Genomic DNA, 20,203 nt, shown 5'->3' on the forward strand with positions numbered 1-20,203 from the left:
TCTTATCTTGGCAGACAGAGCCCTCCTTATTGACCACATCGATTACGGCTGTTCTCACAAGAGCTTTTGTGTCCTCTCACCTTTGTATGCACTAGTCCTTCTGCTTCAGACACCCTTCCCTCTGCCTGATGAACTCCCTCCCACTTGTTCAAGTCTCAGCTCTGGTTTCACCTCCCTTGGGGAGCACCCCTAACAGCCAGGCTGGGTAGGAACACCTCCCCGTGCTGCTCTGGCACCCAGTGCTCCTTCTTAGCACCTTTCATGGGTGTCTCAGTTCTCTGTCCACCAGCCTGAGGGTAGAAGATGTGGCTTTCTCTGCTGCACCTCCCCAGTGTCCAGCTCAGTGACTGGTATAAGGTATGTGTTTGCTGAATATCTGTTGCATTGCAGTGGACTCTGTTTTAGTCAAATCATTTTTTTCGGAAGCCCAGAATTGTTTGAGGGTTGACTTTGAGGCAATTATAAACTGCCTACATCAGAGGAGCCATTCTTACTGAAAGGCTTGTCACTTGCAATCAGTGCAGAGTGCTAAACAAAATGCCTTTCCTTTAAGTACTTTCTCAACAGGTTCTCATTCTGTGCTTATAACTACCTGGTGGGGGGGGGCAGGACCAGCATCACCACCCTGGTTTTCTAGACAAGCATGCTGAGCTTCAGAGAAATGAACTTGCTTGCCCAAGCTGACAGTGGGAAAGGGGAGCTAGGTCCAGGCTGCAGTCACCCACTGCCCTCCAGGTAGCTGTTGTGTCATCCTGCCTTTTGACCCAAAGAGGGCCTTGCCACAGATAAGACACCGCTGATGGCTTCTGCTTTGGACAGCAGCAAAACCCTAGTCACTCTCCAAAGCCAGAGAAACATAATCTCACTGCCTCTGGGTCTCCCACTCCTTCTATTAAAGCTGAGCAGACAGAAAGGATGACATTTCTGAATTCAGAGACTGCAATGAGCTAAGAAAAACAAGCAACTGCGTCTCCTTCCAGGACCCACCAGGTGGAGGGGATGTTGCCCCGGGTGCTGTGGGAGGTGGAGACGGGTGTTCAAGAAAGCTGCCCTCTGTGGACAGTCCATCAGCAAATTGTCTCATGTAGCCATAACAGCCAGGAGCAAGGTGGGGGAAGCAGGTTTTTGTCCAAGGAGAGCCAATGTATTGTAAACAGGATAAAAGGGGCTGGAAAGCCCCACTTATCACTGACTAATGTGTCCCCAGGTCATCAGGGAGCGAGACCCCCACCGACAGCCCTGAGCAAAGCAAAGAGAATTCCCGATTGACCCCATCACCTGTGAGCAAAGCCAGGGCAAAGGTCTGGCTTTTCCTCCTGTTAAGTGATTCCCATGGTCATTAGGCATTCGTGGGGGGGATCAGCATGGTTTTTAGGAGGCCTTCTGCCAGACTAGAGAAATGCCTCCCGAGTCCTTGGCTCTTTGGGGCCACATGGAGCAGGGTGTAGGTGCGGGTATCCTTGGGAGGAGAGGAGGTGTGAGGAAGGCAGAGACAGCATCAGGTCGGGAGCAGTTGCTTGGGGAGAGCAGTGGAACATGGAACAATCAATTGGCTTAATTTAGACTTAAGGCACTGACTGAGAAATGGCTCTCTGGACTTGAGTGATCTCATTCGTTCCTTACAAAGCCCCTTGTGTACAGGTAGCTTAATTTACAGCTAAGAGAACGGAACCTCAGGGAGGTTAAGTGCCCAGAGTTACGCAGTGGGTGGCCTGTGCTCAGGCGCTTTGCTAGCTAGCAACCAGGGCATGGGCACCAGCTGGAGCAGGTGTCCCGGATCAGTTCTCCAGTGTGGCAGCCTCTGAGGGGTGCATGGCTCAAGTGAGTTCCTCTTTCCTCTGAACATAGTTCACCCATCCTGAGCACCTTGCTTGGTCATCTCCATCTCCTCCTTTTGGGTTCCCATTTCCTGGACCATGGAGGCATGGGATAGTAGGAAGAGTTCAGGATTTGATAGAGAGAGCCTGAGTTTGGTTTTCCAACTTGATCCTTCAGACAAATGAATTCATTCCTCTGAGCTTCAGCTTCTTTATCTGTTAGACACCATCAGTGTCTCTCTGCTGCTGCTTCCTCGGCCTAGAACTCATCTTTCCTGGTCTGGTCCATCTCCAGCTCCCAAACCCAGAGCCTTTGCTTCCTTGCCTGACTGTGGGCTCAAGTCACAGATCCCATTGTGTGTTCTCATACCTGTGGGCCTGTGGCTCCTGAGAGTGATCTATACCCTCTTCCAAACTGGCTCAGATTGGAACCCCTCCTCCAGCTGACTTCCTGACCACCCATCCTGTAGCAGCCTCTCTACCCTCTTGTCTTTGTGCCTTAGCATTCACCTCCTGGGAGTGTTGGCTTTCCATGGATAATCAGTCTCCAGGTTAGATCATAAGCTTCTTAAGACAAAGATCTACGTGTGTCTTTCAATGAATCTGTTCAACTAATGTGGGCTAGCGAGGCAGTGGGCTTAAGGGGATGTCCTCAGGAATCAATTCAACCACATGTCAGGAGACAGTGCCTTACCCCAACATGTCAGCCTCTTGAGCAGCAGTGCTTTGAGGATCTGGCTTACAGGAGGGTTCAACATACGTCTATGAATTGACTAGAGCTGTGGCAGGCCAGTGTGGTGGCCGGGGGGAGAGGGGGTTGTGTTTAGCAGGTGGTAACTTAGTGGGACCTGGCAAAGGGTGCCAATCTAGAAGTCCTCTATTCTATAGCCCTATAGGCTTGCCCTAAGCATGTAGGAGCCCCTGTGTCATCCCCTTTCCTCTCTGCCATTCAGTGTGAGTCTCTGGGTTTTAGGTGTGGAGTGGGAAAGCGGGAGGCATGGGGAAATTTCCTCCCATGTCCTTCATAACCAGTGAACTGATAACCAATCAAGCTGCTCATTTATCATCAGGGAAACTAAGGCCTACAGATGGGATGTGACCTACCCATATCATACAGAGTTCAAAGCCTAGCTGGGGTTAGAACCTGCATGTTTTGATTCCTGCCCAGGGCTTACCTCCCTACCTCACACTGTCTCTTGGATGACATACACATGACAAGGCCCTGTAGACCCAGAAGTGTGGGTCTGGGAACCAGAGCTCAGGAACCATCCCTGAAGCCAGACTATCTTCAACATGCCAAAAGTGAAGCAGGCCGATCCAGACTGAAAAGTCTCCAAGAAGGAGTCTCTAGGCCCCTCTCCAAGGCTCTCTGCCATTCCTTGGTGCATCCTACCTGCTTGTTTTCTCCCCTTGGAATGAAGATGCTCCCCACAGCCTGAGCTCCATGCGCTGTCTCCAGCCTCTAGCCACATGTGACTGTTGAGCACCCGCAGTACAGTTAATGCAAATCGATGTGTGCTGTCAGTATAAGATACACACTGGCTTTCATAAACTTAGAAAAAAATACATAAAATATATATAAATATTTTTAACATTGATTCATGTTGAAATAATAATGTTATTAAAAATGAATTTTGAAAATCTTTTTTTTAAAAATGGGACTTCTGGGTGGCTCAGTGATCAAGTGTCTGCCTTCAGCCCAGGGCGTGATTCTGGAGCCCAGGGATTGAGTCCCACATTGGGCTCCCTGCATGGAGCCTGCTCCTCCCTCTCCCTATGTCTTTGCCTCTCTCTCTGCGCTTCTCATAAATAAATAAATAAATAAATAAATAAATAAATAAATAAATAAATAAAATTTCACTGGGCATCTGGGTAGCTCAGTGATTGAGTGTCTGCCTTCAGCTTAAGTAGTGATCCCGGGGTCCTGGGATTAAGTCCTGCATCAGGCTCCCTACAGGGAGCCTGCTTCTGCCTATGTCTCTGCTTCTCTGTCTCTCATGAATAAATAAATAAAATTTTAAAAATAAATATATAAACTGAATTTCACCTGTTTCTTTTTCCTTTGTTACTCCGACTTCTAGAAATTTAAAATTGAATCTGTGGCCCACATTTATAGCTTCTTCTCTGTTTCTATCTGGACAGCCCTGGTCTAGAGTATTTGCCCTCAACCTCCCTCTGAGACTGCAGGCTCATGAGGGCAGAGAGCTGACTTGAATAGTACTTCTCCACTCACGTTGTCCCTCGCAGCCTGACATCCCTGGACTAGTACATGCTGATGCACAGATTGGGTTCTCAATTCTCCAGAATGCATAGCCTGGCCATCTGGGCTCCTCTGGGGTCCCTTGGATCCACAGAGTCTCAGAATGGTGTATGAGAGCAATCAAGGCAGACTTTCCATTGGAAATGAATGGGGCTTCAGGGTCCAGGATTAGGCAAGCCAGGTACCCAGGACACAAAATTTAAGGAGGCATTCGTTCTTGGGATGGGGCTAGAAGCTTCACTTGCCATTTGCCCTCCTCACAACCCTGTCAACCTCCACTATGGTTCCTTCAGAGGGACCTAGGCAGGAGCCACACACCTCTGCAGAGGTCCACTGCTGAACTCACCGTAGTCCCAGGGTGATCCTAACAGCCCCCTTCCAGGGCAAAAACCCTACTCAACACCCGCCAAGTCAACCCAGAATAAGCCACATCTAGCCCCAAATCCTCCACAGCTAAGTCCTCTTCACTGTACTTTGAGGCCTCCGGGAGACAAGCTGCATTAATGGTGATAATTTTGCAGCTTTGAAAGCGAAGCGCCCAAGACCCTGAGGCATGGGGTTACAGGAGCTCTCTGAGGAGAGGGCCAGACAGCAGGCATCCCTCAGAGGCCTCCGTCCCGCTGCAGGCCATGGGGCCAACGTGTCCCAACACTGACAGGCTTCCTTGCACAAGCCAGACCTCACAGAGTGAGGGGGCGCATGAGGAGGGGGATGAGGGGGCTCAGCAAGAGGGTCGGGGGCCCATCCATCAAGAACCGTCAGACAGTGGGGCCACAGGCCTGCCTGAACATTTGGCTCTTTAAAGGGGGCTTCTCAGCTCCCCCACCCCAAAACTTTAACCTCCCCAAATCAAGCACATTCCACTGGAGAGGGATTAGGGGGTTGGCATCCCAGGCTGGGCTGCCCCCCTCCACTCACCAACAGTGCTGGGACTGAACCTCCCTAGCCACCCCCCAACTGGAGCTGCGGTTATGGGGCCCAGGGCAAGGCAGAAATTGGTGGGGCCTTTTTGTCTGTCCTTGCTTTTAAGAAAATCGCACACAATTTGAGAGGCAATATTTACTATCTTTTCTTTCTTTCAATCAGGAGAGCTGGGTTGCAGTGGGGGGGGGGAGGGTCTCCCAAGTCTTGTGGAAGCCAAGAGCTGGGGTTGGAGAGTGGGGAGGCCCCTCTCAGGGGAGAGCAGAGGACCAGTGTCATCCTCCCCACTGAAGCTAATACCTGCACTTGGTTCACTCTCCTCAAACCCTGGGGATCAACCGGCCTCAGGTGGTCTGAGTGCTCACAGCCACAGTTAGATAGACCTCTCTCCAGGATGGACATGAGTATGGACTTCCCATCTCCCCCCCCCCCCCGCCAAGGGAACCCCAACTGGGGCCCCTCTGGTCCTGAGAACAGCAGAGCCAAGAAGAACCCTACCTTGACAGTTGCTCATCAAGGCATTGGAAAGGCCTATGTTCAAATCCCAGCTCAGCCCCCTGCCACCTGTTGACCTTGGCAGGCTACTTGAATTCTCTGAGCCCCACTTCTTTAATTGGTTAAGTGTTCCTGGTATACCACTGGTTTAGTTGAAAACTATCTGGCTTTGCAATCATAGAGACCTGGGTGGGGCCAGTGGCTGGCTGTGCACCCTTGAGTAAATTACTTGACTGCTCTGACCTTCATTTTCCTTATGAGGTTTTTACAAGGAATAAATGAAATCACATATTTGAAAGTACCTGGCACAACACATGGCTGCTGCCATCAGATGGAATTCATTCTCTTACCTCCTGCCCTCCCACCTCCCAATATAGCCTCCCTTGGTGCCTTCACAGTATAGCTCCAATTACCCTAATCACCCTAAGTGCGGTATAGCTGTGGCAGGGTTATATGCTGGTCTCTCGGGGGTGGGTTCCAGGCAGGACCCTGTGATAGTGCCCAGCATACACAAGGCGCTCAAGTGGTGCTCTTATTTTTGCACCTTTGGGAGATAGGGTTGCATATGAGTTAAGAGCATCAACTCTGCAGCCTGAGTTCAAAAGCTGGCTCTGCCGCTTACTGGATGGGCAGTCTCGGGCCAGCTGCTTAACTTCTCTGGGCCTCAACTTGCTTGTTTGTAAAAGGAGCAGAATGATAGCACCATCCTAATAGGCTTGTTGGGGGTGGGGAGGTAAATAAGGTGATACTTACAAAGGGCACATGCTACATGCTGCAAGAGTGTTTTTTTAAAACCAAATTTATTGACCACCTTCCCTGCCCAGAGATGCTCACCATCCATCTATCTGCTGGCTCCAGTCCAGGCCTTTGGCAGGCTCTGTCCTATTAGTTAAGGGAAGTCCTTTCTGACCCTGTGTCTATTTTCTTATGGGAGAGGGGAGGGAGCCAGGCTCCAGATGAGGCCGGGGGAAGGCCTTGGCTTGGCCTCTGGTCTTTGCCTCCCACCCCCACCCGTAAGCACTGGTCAGAAGCCAGAGCTTGCTGCTCCTTTCCTGGACTGGCTTTCTCCAGGGTGGGGGCTGGGCTGGGCCGAGGGGTCTGCCCCTCATTCTCAGGAAGAGATCCGACAGGCAGGGAATGCATTTGTAACCGCCCAGTGGTCAGCACAAAGGTGGCTACAGGAGGAGCTTCCTCTCTAGGAGGAAGGGAGAAGGTCAGCGGCCCACATCCGGCCCTGCCTGTTCCTCCCAGATGCTGTGGAAAGATGTCCTAGCCACTTCGTCATTGCTGGGCGGGGTCTTTCCTTCACACTGGGGCAGGTCCCTTGGAGGACCCTAGTCTGCAGGGCTGGGCACACACGCAGAGGCGCACAATCTCTCCACCTTGCCCCCACCCCCCACACATACACACACACATACACACACACAGTCCAGGGGCTGTGGGATGAAGCAATCACATTCCACGGGGCTGTCCCAGGCTCTAAGGCCCAACTGCCTGGATGCACAATGAACTTTTGGGAACGATGGCTTAACTGTCCATATTCATTGCCCAATAAGTCAAGGTCACGGGTCAGTTCTTAGATAGGTCCAGAGATTTCCTTCTTTTCCATAGCCACAGATGCCACCCTGTGCCAGGGGGTCCTCTCACACACATGTCCAACATGTCCAACAGGGATCACCTATGACTCAGCAGAAGGATAAGACTGTGTCTTATTGTTCTGGCCCACTCCGGCTGGGGGGTGGGTTATTCAAAGCATCATCTTCACAGTGGGCCTCTGGATTCTGTGATGCAGACTAAGATTATCTCACTAGGGCCACTGTCTAAAAATAGAGGCGTTAGGACATGTGGAGACCTGCACCGAGATCCCAGAGCTGGTTTTGTGGTGATGGGAGTGAGTAGCTCCTGCTCTGTTTTGGGAGGGAGAGGTCCAAAAGGGGACCCAGGAGATGGGAGCACCTCCTTTCCAAGGTAGAGGTGGAGTTCTTCAGGAAACACTGGGAAAGAGGGCTCAGGGTCATGGACTCAATGGCATCATTGAGAATTAGTATCTTTCTCTCTTTCTGTCTGACTACTCCCAAAGTGCTTGCCAGCTCACCTCGTGGTGTCAAAGTGGCTGCCGCACATCCAGGTACTACAGGCCAATATTGTAAATAACTGAAGCATAAGAGGAACAGTTTCTTCTCACCTCCCTTTTTAAGAGAGAGGGAAACTTTCTCAAAAACCCAGCAGAACTTGCTTTCATGTCTCTTTGGTTGGCATTGTGTTACCTGCCCATGTTCAAATTAATATTTGAAAAGGGAAAAGGGATAATCACACCTGGATTTACCCCTCAGCTGGGGGAGTGGCAATCCCTTCCTTGGAGGGGATGGGTATCTCATCAGAAGTGGGGTTCTCTTTACCAAGAAGAAGGGGGGAGCTGGCTACTCATGGTGTCTGTTGGCAATCAGATGAAAGATCCAGGCATTTTGTGTTTCTTCCCCCATCCCTGGCTTTCTCAGCCCCCTGCTCTGTTTGTTTTTCCCTCTGGAAGAACTGCTTGGCCACAAACGACTCCTTGTTTGTTGTTAAAACTTGGCCAAGTGAAAACTTCCTGCCACAATATTCTCTCTCATTCTCTCTCTCTCTCTCTCTGTCTGTCTGTCTCTCTCTCTCTCTCTCTCCCTCACACACACACACACACACACACACACACACACACACACATACACACACTAGTGTCCACTGAATTACTCTGAATCCCACATATGCATGAGCAAAATAAAATGCCTGTCCCAGTGCATTGCCCAGTCTCCGGCATGGACACTGCCCCCACCTGTCTCTGACAAGGTTTGCACAAGTAGGCATCCACGAGCCTCCATTTCTTCATAAACAATCTACAGCCAAAGACCAGGTTTGACCTAAAGCAAAGGAAAAAATGACACCTAACCTCATGTGCTCCACATGGCCCAACCCGAAGGAAGAGGCTTATGAGGCAGCGTTCAGAGAAGAGGCGGCTTATCTAGCTGGATCCATAGCAGGCACCGGAAGGAATCCCAGTGGTAGCAACCTTACTCCAGCCAGCCCAGAGATGGTGCCTGGCAGATGGACATTGTGAAGGGAACCAAAAGATTTGTTGCAAATGACCCAACCCCGCTCCATTGCTGTGAGCATAGGGAGACACCCTACAGGATACCATGCCTTGGGATCCTGCTGTTCCCCTCCCGTTCCCCCTCACAAGAAGTCTGGAGAGTCTGCCCATGCAGCCAGCGGCACTAGATACAAAAACCAAGTCCCTAACAGACCTGCTTGCTCTGTGTCACAGGACCTCCTCCCACCGCAGGGTCTCCCCTTGCCACCCTCTCAGCTCCAGCGCCCCTGGCCTTCTTGCTGTTCCTGAAACGTGCCAGACTTGTAATCCCACTTCAGTTCCTTCTTCCTCGAGTGGCCCCATCCCATCTTAGCCCACGAGCCAATTTTTCAAGGAGATTTCCTTGAATACCTGTATAAGATAGTCCCTCCCACCTTTATCTTATTTCTTTCGATTGCATTATAGCTGGTGAGAAAAATGCATTCTTGATAGGTTTACTTCTTTATTATGTACCTCCTCTACCCCACAGAATAGAAGCCCCATGAACCAGACCTTGGACTGGCCTGGTCCCCACTCTATCCTAGAGCACAGAGCTTGGCCTGTAGATGGTGTTCAGTAATAAGATGAATTAATGATATCTCCAGACCAGATCACTTTTCTGGGATGAAATGGAAAACAAACAAACCAACATCAATCTGCTGCAAAAGTGTGTGATATTGGGGCACCTGGCTGGTTCCATCGTTGCAGCGTGTAACTCTTGATCTCAAGGTCATGAGTTCAAGCCCCATGCTGGGTGTAGAGCTTGCTTTAAAAAAAATGCTGTGAGATTAAAAATGCCTGATAGAGATAAGCTACCTTTATGTCTTTCCACCTGCCATGTCCTACAGTGCTTCTCCTTCTTCTTCATCATCCTCATCCTCTAAGAGTGATTGTACTTTAGGGGGCTTGAGAAGGAGAAAAGAATGGGAAGAGGTTGTGTCCTATCTCTAATAGCAATGATGCCTGTGAGCTCCAGGCTGTGCTGTGTGTATAGTGTACAGCACTCGCATCATGGTGCCCATTTTACAGATGAGGACTCTGAGTCTCTCATGAAGGTTGAGGGACCTTCAAGGTTCCTGAACTAGGAGAGGGTGGAGTTGAGGTTATACTCTCACCATTGCACTGGAAGTTCTGTGCTCTAAGAAGCATGTTCCTTACCCCTCATGCAAGGCTCTGTAAGAATAAATGAAGTAACAATCAACTTACCTGACAAAATTTCCTAGTATTTTCTAAATAACCACTGTATTGGGAGAATTCACATACCATAGAGTTTACCCTTTTTCAAGTATACAAGTCAGTGGTTTTTAGTACATTCACAGAATTGTGCAACCATCGCCATTACCCTTTCAGAGAATTTTCACCACCTTCCCCCCCAAACCCATGCTTATTGGCAACCACTCCTGTCTACCCCCACCTCCACCCCCACCCCAGACCTAGGCAACCACTGCTCTGTTTTATGCCTCTTTGGATTTTTCTCTTCCGGACATTTCTTGTAAATAGAATTATGCAATGTGTGGTCTTTTATGACTGGCTTCTTTTACTCAGCTGAGTATTGTCAAGGCTCACGCATGCTGGACTGTGCGTCAGTACATCATTCCTGTTGATGGCTGGATAATATTCCGTCCTGTGGGTAGACCACGTTGTTTATCCATTCACCAGTTGGTGGATTTTGGCTTGTTTCCACCTTCTCGCTATTGAGGATAATGCTGCTGTGAGCATTCCTGTGCAAATTTTTGTCCAGACATACTCTCTTGGGTAAATCCCTAGATGTGTTATTGCTGAGCCATATGGTACTAACTCCATGCTTAACATTTGGAGGGCTTGCCAAAGTGTGTTCCAAAGCAGCCGCACCATGTTATGTCCCTACCAGTAGGGTATGAGGCTTATAACACATGAGGGATTCTAGGTACTCCCACTGTTACTGTCGAAATAGACAGTTGTCTGACTCTCTGTTGAGGCTGGCTTCCTTAGGCAAGGATTCCTCCTGAATTTTGAGGTTCCACAAGGCAAGAATCCCCAGCATGACCTTTATCTCTGTTTTATTGTCTCTCCTCTTCACCTGCCTCCTTCCTTTCCTTCCTGCCATAAGCCCTACCTCTCCCCTGGCTCTGTCACCCCTTCATGTCTCACCTGTGACCCTCGTCACACACAGTGGGGAAGCTGGAGGCCCCATGGGGCCAGAGATGAGGCCAGGTCTCGTGACAATAGCCATGCACACAGGCTAGGTCCAGACTAGAGCAGAGCAGCCACATATCTCACTTCCTAGGGGACCTTTGAACTTGGCAGTGGAAACTCTTGAGGCAGCAGGCCAAGGATCTCATGGGAATTATTGAAAATGTATACCTTTGGGGGGGTGCGCTGGAGTGGCTCAGTCAGTTAAATGTTTGCTCAGGTCATGATCTCAAGATCTCAAGATTGAGCTCTACATGGAGCTCCCCACTCAGGGGGAGTCTGCTTTTCCTCTCTCTCTCTGCCTCTGCCCCCTCCCCACTCATTCTCTCTCTCTCTCTCTCTCCTCTCTCCTCTCTCTCTCATAATTAAATAAATCTTTTTAAAATTTTTATTTATTTATTCATGAGAGACACACAGAGAGAGGCAGACACATAGGCAGAGGGAGAAGCAGGCTCCATGCAGGGAGCCGGATGTGGGACTTGATCCCAGGACTCCAGGATCACGCCCTGAGCTGAAGGCAAGTGCTTTAATAAAATTTCAAAGAAAGAAAACCTATACTTTAAAAAAAAATTGAAATTACTAAGATTTCCATTGTTAAAAGCTTAGAACATTTTCTGTGTACATTTGTAATATTCTGAAGCTGTGTGTTTGTTGGCTAGGAGAAGTGGGGAAGTAGAGAGAAAGAGCAGTCCATTTCCACATCTCCACTGGGGTATCTCAGCAAGGTCACAGTAGGGTCCAAAGCTGAAAATCGTGGAGAAATGTCAGCCCTCGAGTGGCTGGGATGGAGAACATGTGATTGAGGGAGTCCTTGTCCCTGATAATGGTCTGCTCTGTCTCTGGGGAACGAATGCTGCCTCTTCCAGGAAGTCCCTGGATCCTACTCCTCAAAATACTTTCTCGAAAATGAGACTGCATTCAAAGGCTATGCACTCTCTCTCTTGCTGAACAGGCCCCACTCAGGGATGGATGCTCGGTGTACAGAACTCACCTACATGGCACACATTACCTGTTTTCCTCTTTGAAAAGTTTGCAGTGAGAATCCAGGACCCAGATGAGAGAGTAGAAGAAATTCAGGCAGTGGAAGAAGCCACCCGGGAGACTCCATGATAGCTTATTGCTGCAGAGTCAGTAAAGGAAAATATAATCAGAGCCTATACAAGAAAAGCCGTGCACTAAGTACCAGCGTGACCTTACTACAAAGTCCCTCAATCCAGTACAAGTCCAAGGATGGACCAGACATCAGTAATTTTGTGATTCAAACTACTAGTTCATGGTAACCTTAGAGGTTTGGTTAATGGTAGCCCCGGATACCAGGTGCCTGTGTCCTGTGGGTCTAGGTGGTTCTGGGGGGTCAATAGCACCAGAAGAAGGTGGTCCTGGGTTTCTAGGTAAAGATAGCCCTGGGTTTTTAGATGAAAGTGGCCCTGACTAATGCTAACCTCTGATTCCAGGTATCAATGACCCTGTTTATAAGCCTTGAAGGGTGTAACTCTAGGCTTTAGTAGCCCTGGCTAATTGGGTGCTTCTGATCCTGTGGCATTAGTGACAGAGGCCCCATGGTTCTAGATGCTGGCAGTCTCTGGTACTAGGTGACCCACAAGTCTGTGAGCATTGGTCAGAGCTAGTCAGAGAAGAAGGGAAAAGGAGCTAAACTGGAATTGCATCCCCCCCCCCCCCCCCCCCCCCCCCCCCCCCGCTCCTGAGCCTGCATGGTTAAAAGCCCTGGGCTGCAGCCACCTCTGAGCTAAGCTATCTGGAAGCACTTTGAAAGGGACAGGCACAGCACACAAGTTAGTTATTACAAGTCACTGACGGGGCGGGACTGGGGGGATCCCAGCCAGCAGCCTCCACACTGACCGGTGGCTGAACCCAAGCTGGGCTCCCTGCCCTGGAAGCAGGGCGATGCCTGGGGATGGGTGGCCTCATGTCCTCTCAGCCTGGTCCCATGGGAGCCTAAGGCCACCTCCCCCAGTGGGCTCTGTTGAGGTGTAGGAAGGGGCCACTGCCGAGGACAGTGGGATCCAGCAGGTCTGGGCAGGTCTGCTCTGCCGAGGCCGGGCCCTCTCCTGGGTGGCTGGGGCACCCCAGAGCGGGCAGGCAAGCACGTCCCAAGCACAGGCCCCTGCCCGGGAGGCCCGGCTAATGACCCCGTGCATTCCGGCCTGCATGGGCTGGGGAATTGGCTGAGGGCAGACCCATTAGCTGGAATTCTCCCAATGCTCACACATCAGAGTGGAGGGGGTGGGGGGGAGAAGTGAAAAGTTGAAAAAGAGCTAATTATCGCTTTTATCAGAGCGGGTGGGTTGATGGGTCCTGCCCGAGGGCAGTTGGGGCTGCATTAAAGATTAAACACCAGGTAGGGGGGAGCAGTGCTCGTCATTCCACAGGAGGGAGGCGGGCAGGCCGCCCTATGGAGACCTGGTGGCAGGCGGCAGCCTTAGATCTGTCAGGCGAGCCCTCTGTCCCAGGGCCCACCATGGCCACATTCCACCAGGGGACCCCCGCAGCGCCCAGCACTTCCGCCCCACCACTGTGGGGAGGGCAGCTGAGGTCTGCATCTGCTCCCTCAAGGGATGAGGGGTCGGGGCAAGCCTAATTATCCAATTGGTAGGTTTCCTGGCACCTGTCTTCGGGGGACTTAAATGATCCCTGCACATCACCCAGTGACCTTATGTGTAGAACCTACTTTGGAATTGTAAGAGGCCTGGCAAGGATTCAAGGTCAGAGAGTCTGATCTTCCTTGTTACAGCAGAGCAAAAGCCCAAGGCCCAGAGGAGGAAACCATCACATTGCTGGATGGTTAATCCCATGAGGTTGTAAATCCTGGGAGGGTGTGGGCTGCATCTTCAATTCTCCTTTTTTCACCTAAAGGAAATGGAGGGATTAGCTTCAAGTCGTCAAGGCCAGGGTGACTTCCCTAAGCCATTGCGACCCAACAGTGCTTTGGAGACACTGGGTGTTCAGTGAGCGTTTGATTGTTGTGTGGATGATGAAAAGGCTGCACCTAAGAAGCGTGATGGTCATTTGGAGCATTCTCCAAATCTTGGGAGCTAATTCACTGGCCATGAAGGATGAATGTAGGTGACTATTATGGTCTTGAGTTACTAGAACAAACCAAAGCAGGGGTCAGAGGGCGTTGCTGAGTGCCACAGGCAGGCTGACTACAGGCCAATGGCGTCAAGGCGGCCAGCTGTGCTAGTCTTCATTGGTGGTGTCCACTAAGACATCTCCTCCACTGCCACGAAGCCCCTGGAAGCATGGGGTCCACTCTCTGGCCCCTCTAGGGACCCAGAGGCCTGTATGGCCAGCATTTGCCCTTGCCGGGAAAGATAAATTAGGCTCGTTGCTTCTTTCTTTTCTCCCAGCCTCTAAAAACCAGAGCCTTTCTGGTTTGGTATCTTCAGGCTTCCAACCTCAACTCAGAACTTGGTCCTGTTCTCACCCCTCCCCATGGTAAACAATAATTTACTTGTTATTCAGACCTCCTGAAGCTTCTGCCAGTTAGGCAGCCCTCAACCCTTGTGGAATAAATATTTGTTGAAGGAGGGAGAAATGGAAGAAAGGAAGACGAAAGGGAGAAGAGGAAGAACTTTTGCAGGAATTGAGGTGGATAAGAGCCAGGGCTTGCTCCCAAGGAGCTCACAGTCCAGTGGGGGAAAGAGAGAGAGAGAGAGAGAGATGGCTGCACAGGTGCCCACAATGCAAGGCAATGAGTGCGAGTGAACGTAAAGGGAAAAACAGATGGATGGTAGGAGCTCCCAGGAAGGCATGATTCACTCGGGACCAGTGGGAAGCTTTCTATAAGCTGAGTCTTTATGGTGGAGCAGGACTGAGTAACGTGGACACAGGGAGGAAAGGCTTCTGAGCAGGATAGGCATGAGGAGAGGCTCCGAGTGGAAACATGTGGCCACATGCAGGGGGAGTGGAAGTGGCTCGGCTGGCTGGGGCATGGGACACCTGTGTGGGGCCTGGAGCTACGGGCTGAGATGGTGGGGAAAGGCTGAGGGGCACACCTGGGGCTGACAGCCAAGGTTTCAAGCAGGAGTGTGACAAGTCCAACCTATAAGAAGTGTAAAGAAGGACTTGGAAACTCTGAAGACTGGCATTCACTTTCACTAGAAACAGAGACCATTCCATTTGGAGCCAAGAAAGTTCTGAGCTGCCTGAGGCCCTGCAGAGAGTGAGCTTTTGGCCATCCTGAGTAGAGCACAAAAAAGGACCAGGACCCAGTGACGGTACGACCGGGCCGTAGGTGACGACATGGCAGCCAGAAGGCTGTTGGGCTCGGTGGTATGGGAGGCATTTCGTTTTCTCCCTGACACTCTCAACAAACTGACATCCTCTCCACTGAATGGGTGGACTGGGGCCCAGGCGAGATCCCCCTGACTTGGGTACCCTCTGGAAACTTCTCCCCTCTCAGGCAGCACAGAGCAAGGCTGGGACCAGTGCAGAGGATGAGGTAAGCGATGATTCTCCCATTAGAGTCATCTCTGCACCCCACTCTGCACCCCTGGGCTCTGCAGACCTCACTTTGAGTTCTGGCTTGCCACCTTCCACCTGTAGCCCATGCGAGGAGCTCACCTCTCTGAGCCTTGGTTTCCTTGTCTGCAAAAGGGGATGATTAAGTCTTGGTCTCCCCTGGGAACTCCTAGGGGTGTTCAACAAATGAATAATAGTCACGGAAGACACTTTGTAAATAGGAACGTCCTACACAAAGGTTAGATGTGATTTTTACTTGAGTCCACAGAGTAGGGAAGACCCAGATGTGGGACGTCCAGGTTCTGCACCCATAACCTTTGTCAGGGCTGGGACTAGCCAAGGAGAGCCTCTGAGAGCTGCAGGGCCCCACTCCCCAGCACCCTTCATTAGATGCTCTCCAAGGAGACAAAACCCTTTTCCCCCTTCCTAACTGTGTGACTGGAGAGCCTATCTCAGGGAGCTGTTATGGGAACTAAGGAAGTCAAGGCCTACCGAGGCCATGGTGGGGGCACGCACCAAAGTGGCCATTTGCTTGTCTTGCTCCCCTGCTGGCATGCGATCCCCTCGCAGCCCCCTGCTCCCGCTCTTGTCTCTTCCTGAGGAACCCTGTGGCTGGCAAGACCCCTGGAGGTGAGGGCTGAGCAGGGCTGAGCAGGGCTGACAGAGTGGCCAGGAGCCTCTCAGGGCCAGAATTCCGGGACCCCAGGACTTCTCCTGGACAGAGTGCCCAAGACACAGTCCCCAATGGACCCTGTCTGTCCTGGACACTGGGCTGAGCGTTCTAGCCCCCGCCCCCTGGGACAAGGAGGCCAAGATTCCAAGCCCCCCAGCTCCCTGGTCTCTGGCTCACAGCCCACAGAGGGGCCACTCCTCCTGGTCCCCACCCCCCACCGCAGCCCCATCTCTGAGACAGGAACCCACCTGGGAAACTCACAGACCCACATTCCTTCCCCCGAAGCTTCCTCCAGCTGGGCAGCCCTTGCCCCTTGTGGAGCACTTTAGGCAGAGCTGGGAAACCACAAAAATTTTAAGCTGAGATGAAGGAACGTAATGGGCTCTAATCTGAGCTGACAGCAGCATTATTAGCTGGCCAAGGGCCTTAGGAGCAGTGGGTTAATAGGGAGGCACGGGGACACAGTGGGGGGGGTACGGCGGGGGGGACAGAGACACAGGACCCACAGGGGATGAGGCAAGACTTCGGGGATGGAGGCTCGGGCAGGGCCAAAGGAGAGCCCAGGAACCCAGGAGGCCAAGTGTTAGAGTCCTAGCGGTGGTAGCAATTATAACAGCTGCTAAGGCTGCTTGAGAGCGGACAGTGTGCAGGGCCTGCTCTAAGCTCCTGTATTAATGAGTGGAATCCTCACGATGCAGGTGTTCGCGGTGTAGGGGTTAGCACATCCCCACGTTTCAGATGCTGTAGAAATTATGGCACAGAGCAGTGTCTCAATAAAGATTGCTCATCCCGTCCGCAAGGCTGGGATCTGTTGCTTCAAGAGACCTTCCTCCGCTCTCTAAAGGTCAAAAGTCAAAGGCCTCCCTGGGCAGTCAATGAGATGCAACTATCATACCAAGGGCTGTGTGGAGCTCCTCCCTCCAGGGTTGGGAAGGAAAGAAAAGACATGTTCTCATACCTAACCACACAGGCAAGGCTGCTGGGGGTCAGGTGAGTGCCAGGGAGGGGGGCGGGCAGGAACACAGAGGTCAGAGGTCTGAATTAGGCTTTAGGAGTCAAAGATCAGAGGTCCATTTAGCCAGCCCAGGGGCTGGAGGTCGTGACCACTGACAGCTGGCTGGACCCCGCCAAGGCCATGATGAAGCTACGTGCTTACAGGACTCCTCCTTTCTTCCAAGAAGCAGAGAAGAGACCATGGTCACCAGCACAGCTTCCTCATGGCTCACTAGCTCACAGCTTGCCTAGGGTCAGGGCTCTTCCCTGCTGGCCCCCAGCCCAGGGTGACATGCTGGACCCCCTCCCGAGGGGGGGAAGCACTTCCTGTCAGGCTGAGGCTGTCACACCCCAGAGGTCCTGATTCCAAAAGGAACACCTTTCAGTGAGCTGTGCACCCCCACCCCATCCTGCATGTAGATGTACTCAACTCCTGACCATCCGGCCTCCCTGGAAATCAGATTTTCAAAATTTTATTGTTGTGATCACAGGTTCTAAGTCTAGAACACAGATCAGGTTTTCGTTGTGCTTAGTGGGCTTTACCAAGTGGGAGGAAATGGTTTTCTTCCTGTTGCAGAGAAGGGCTGAGCAGACAAGTAGAGAGAATCTGAGAGCTCCCACGTCTCAGATTCTCTCTGCTTTAGGGCCAGGAAGTGGCCTAGAGGCCACCCGAGGTCAAAGCCTGCCCATGCGACCTCCCGAATGTGACCTCATGAAGGTTACTTAACCTTTGCATGCCTCAGCTTCCTCATCTGTGAAATGGGGGTGGTTACTACAGAACCTCACTCCTGCTGGGGTGGTCGTGAGGCTAAGAAGCTAGTGCACCATCAGTGCTGACCACACTGGTTTTCATTGCTGCGCTGTACATTGTCCTGGGCCTGCAGCCAGGAGGGGATACTGTCCCTTCCCAGCGTGGGGAGGTTTCTTGGTCTATGATGTGAAATGAAACGACCCAGGCAGCCGTCTTCTGCATCAGAGGTCTAGGGTTGTTCTGGTCCTGTGTTCCAGAGAGAAGATAGAGGAGCCAAGCACCCCTTCCCCGAAACAAGGCACCCTCCACTGGGGCCTCTTCTGTCTTCCTGCACCCGGGGCTGGGTCCATGTGGACAATAAAACGCCACAGCAGTCCCGAGATCGCCTGTCGCCAAGGGACTCCCAGAGGCCCCGGAACATCTTGAAGGGTGAGCAGCAACACGAGGACCCCCCTCTCCCTTGTCCCTGCCAACGCAGCAGCAGTAATTGCAGGATTAATAGTAGTTGTGGCTGCTGTACATTAAGCACATCCCATGTGCCAGGCCCTTTTTAGAGCTACCCTCTGAGCACTCGATGACGCTGCACCCCTCCATACCTCATAACCTTTCCCCTGGCACCTCCCTATCCTCCTCCTCAAGCTGCTAACCTGGCCCGGGCCTCACTAAGCTATAGGCTGAAGCTGGGCCTCCCCTTCTGCGGGAAGCCTTCTCTCTCTTCCCCAGGCCAGATCTACACCCTGCTTACTGCCCTCCAAGTCTTCCCTGAAGCACTCTTGTACTCCTCCCTTGTCAACACTCATCTCACTTTATTTTCATTCTTTTTTATTTTGTTTCTTTTCAGTGGTAAGTAATGCATTCACATGGTTCACAATCCAAAAGCAACAGCAAGGAACACAGTGCAAAGCCTCCCTGCTCTCCCACCCCTGTTCCTCAGCCACCGAGTTCAGCTGCCTGGGGCGACCAGGGTTGTCAGTTTCATCACCCTGAATAGTGATGACTTGTTTATCTGTCTTCTGTCCTTTAGGAGCTGGGATGGCTCGGGCCTTGTTAACTGCTTCATCCCCAGGGCCCGGCACAGCGCCTGGCACATATAGAGTATATGGATGCAATCTGTCTATCCATCTACGCTTCCATCTCTCTGTCTACCGATCTACCAATCATCTACCCACCTAGGGATACCCATATAGAGCTTTTTGTCCTGTGTGCTTGTTTTAATGAATGAGGTTCAGAGAAGAAAGGTAACATGGCTGCTTGGCTCACCCAGGACTCTAACTGATTTTTTTTTTAAGATTTTATTTATTCATGAGAGACACACAGAGAGAGGCAGAGACAGAGGCAGAGACAGAGGCAGAGGGAGAAGCAGGGAGCCCAATGCAGGACCCAATCCCAGGACCCTGGGATCACACCCTGAGCCTAAGGCAGACGCTCAACCACTGAGCTACCCAGGCGTCCCCGTTTAACAACTTTTAAAGACTACCTATCCTTCTTTCTTGGACATTTAAACATCCTCTGTGAAGTGGATCCTGATGTCATTTTTTAACCCTAATTTGTGATTGGAACATAAGTAGCACCCCTCAAGAAATGATCATAAGAGAAGAGCCATGTGTCAGGAAATAGAACGTCTCCCCACTTCAGAAGTCTTCCTGGTGCCAGCCCAATCCTGACCCCAATGTTGTGTTTAGGATGTTTTTGCTGCTATGCACCTTGGGGCTCAGTTTCCTCATCTGTAAAATGGGAAGAGCCCATTAGGTCCGAAATTCTATGGATCTTTGATATGTTCCCTATTATTACTCCATCCAGCTGGTACTGCTTTATGCCAGCACTAAAATGAAATGATAGCTATGGAAGCTTTTTGACTAAAGCTCGATACCAATGCAAGAAATGCACGAGGTGGGTCAGGACAGTTTTCTGTCTTGGGCCCTACACCAGCCAACCCAGCCATGTTCTAGCTCTGGCCCAGGCCAAGGGTCAAGTACACACAGTTGTGGGTGCTCTGAAGCACTGGAGGGAGAAGCAGGGGAGAAGCTCACACTGGGAAGCAGGTGGAGGTGAGGGGTGGGGACCCCCTTGGGGAGGGTGAGTTGGCCCATGCACCACCTTTATAAGGAGACCAGCAAGCTACTTTCCAGTTGATTGGTTCATTCCCAGTCCCAGGGCTGCAGAAAGCAGCTCTCATGGAAGCTCCAGGCTTGGCTTCTGCGCAGCCTTGTTACTGATGGTTGGGCAGCCAAAGTTCCTGGGAACTGGGAAGGTGAGGCATGAGGGAGTGAGGGGAAAGAAAAGGAGTAGAGAGAAGGCAGGGAGCATGGTCAGTGAGGAGCCAGGGTGTCTGGGAGGGACACGGGCACCTGCTGAAACAGGAAGTTTGCTCTGGTGGGAGACTGCTAGGGTGGGAACAGTATGGAGAGCAAGATTCATAGATTCATTTGTTCATTCATCCAATCAAGCAAAGAATGTCAGTATTAAGGGCTATTTGCTAGTCATGGTATATGCAAAATGCTAAGAAAATGTAAATGAGGAAGCAAACAACTAT

This window comes from Nyctereutes procyonoides, unplaced genomic scaffold, assembly GCF_905146905.1.
Source record: "Nyctereutes procyonoides isolate TBG_1078 unplaced genomic scaffold, NYPRO_anot_genome, whole genome shotgun sequence".
Lineage (NCBI taxonomy): Eukaryota > Metazoa > Chordata > Mammalia > Carnivora > Canidae > Nyctereutes > Nyctereutes procyonoides.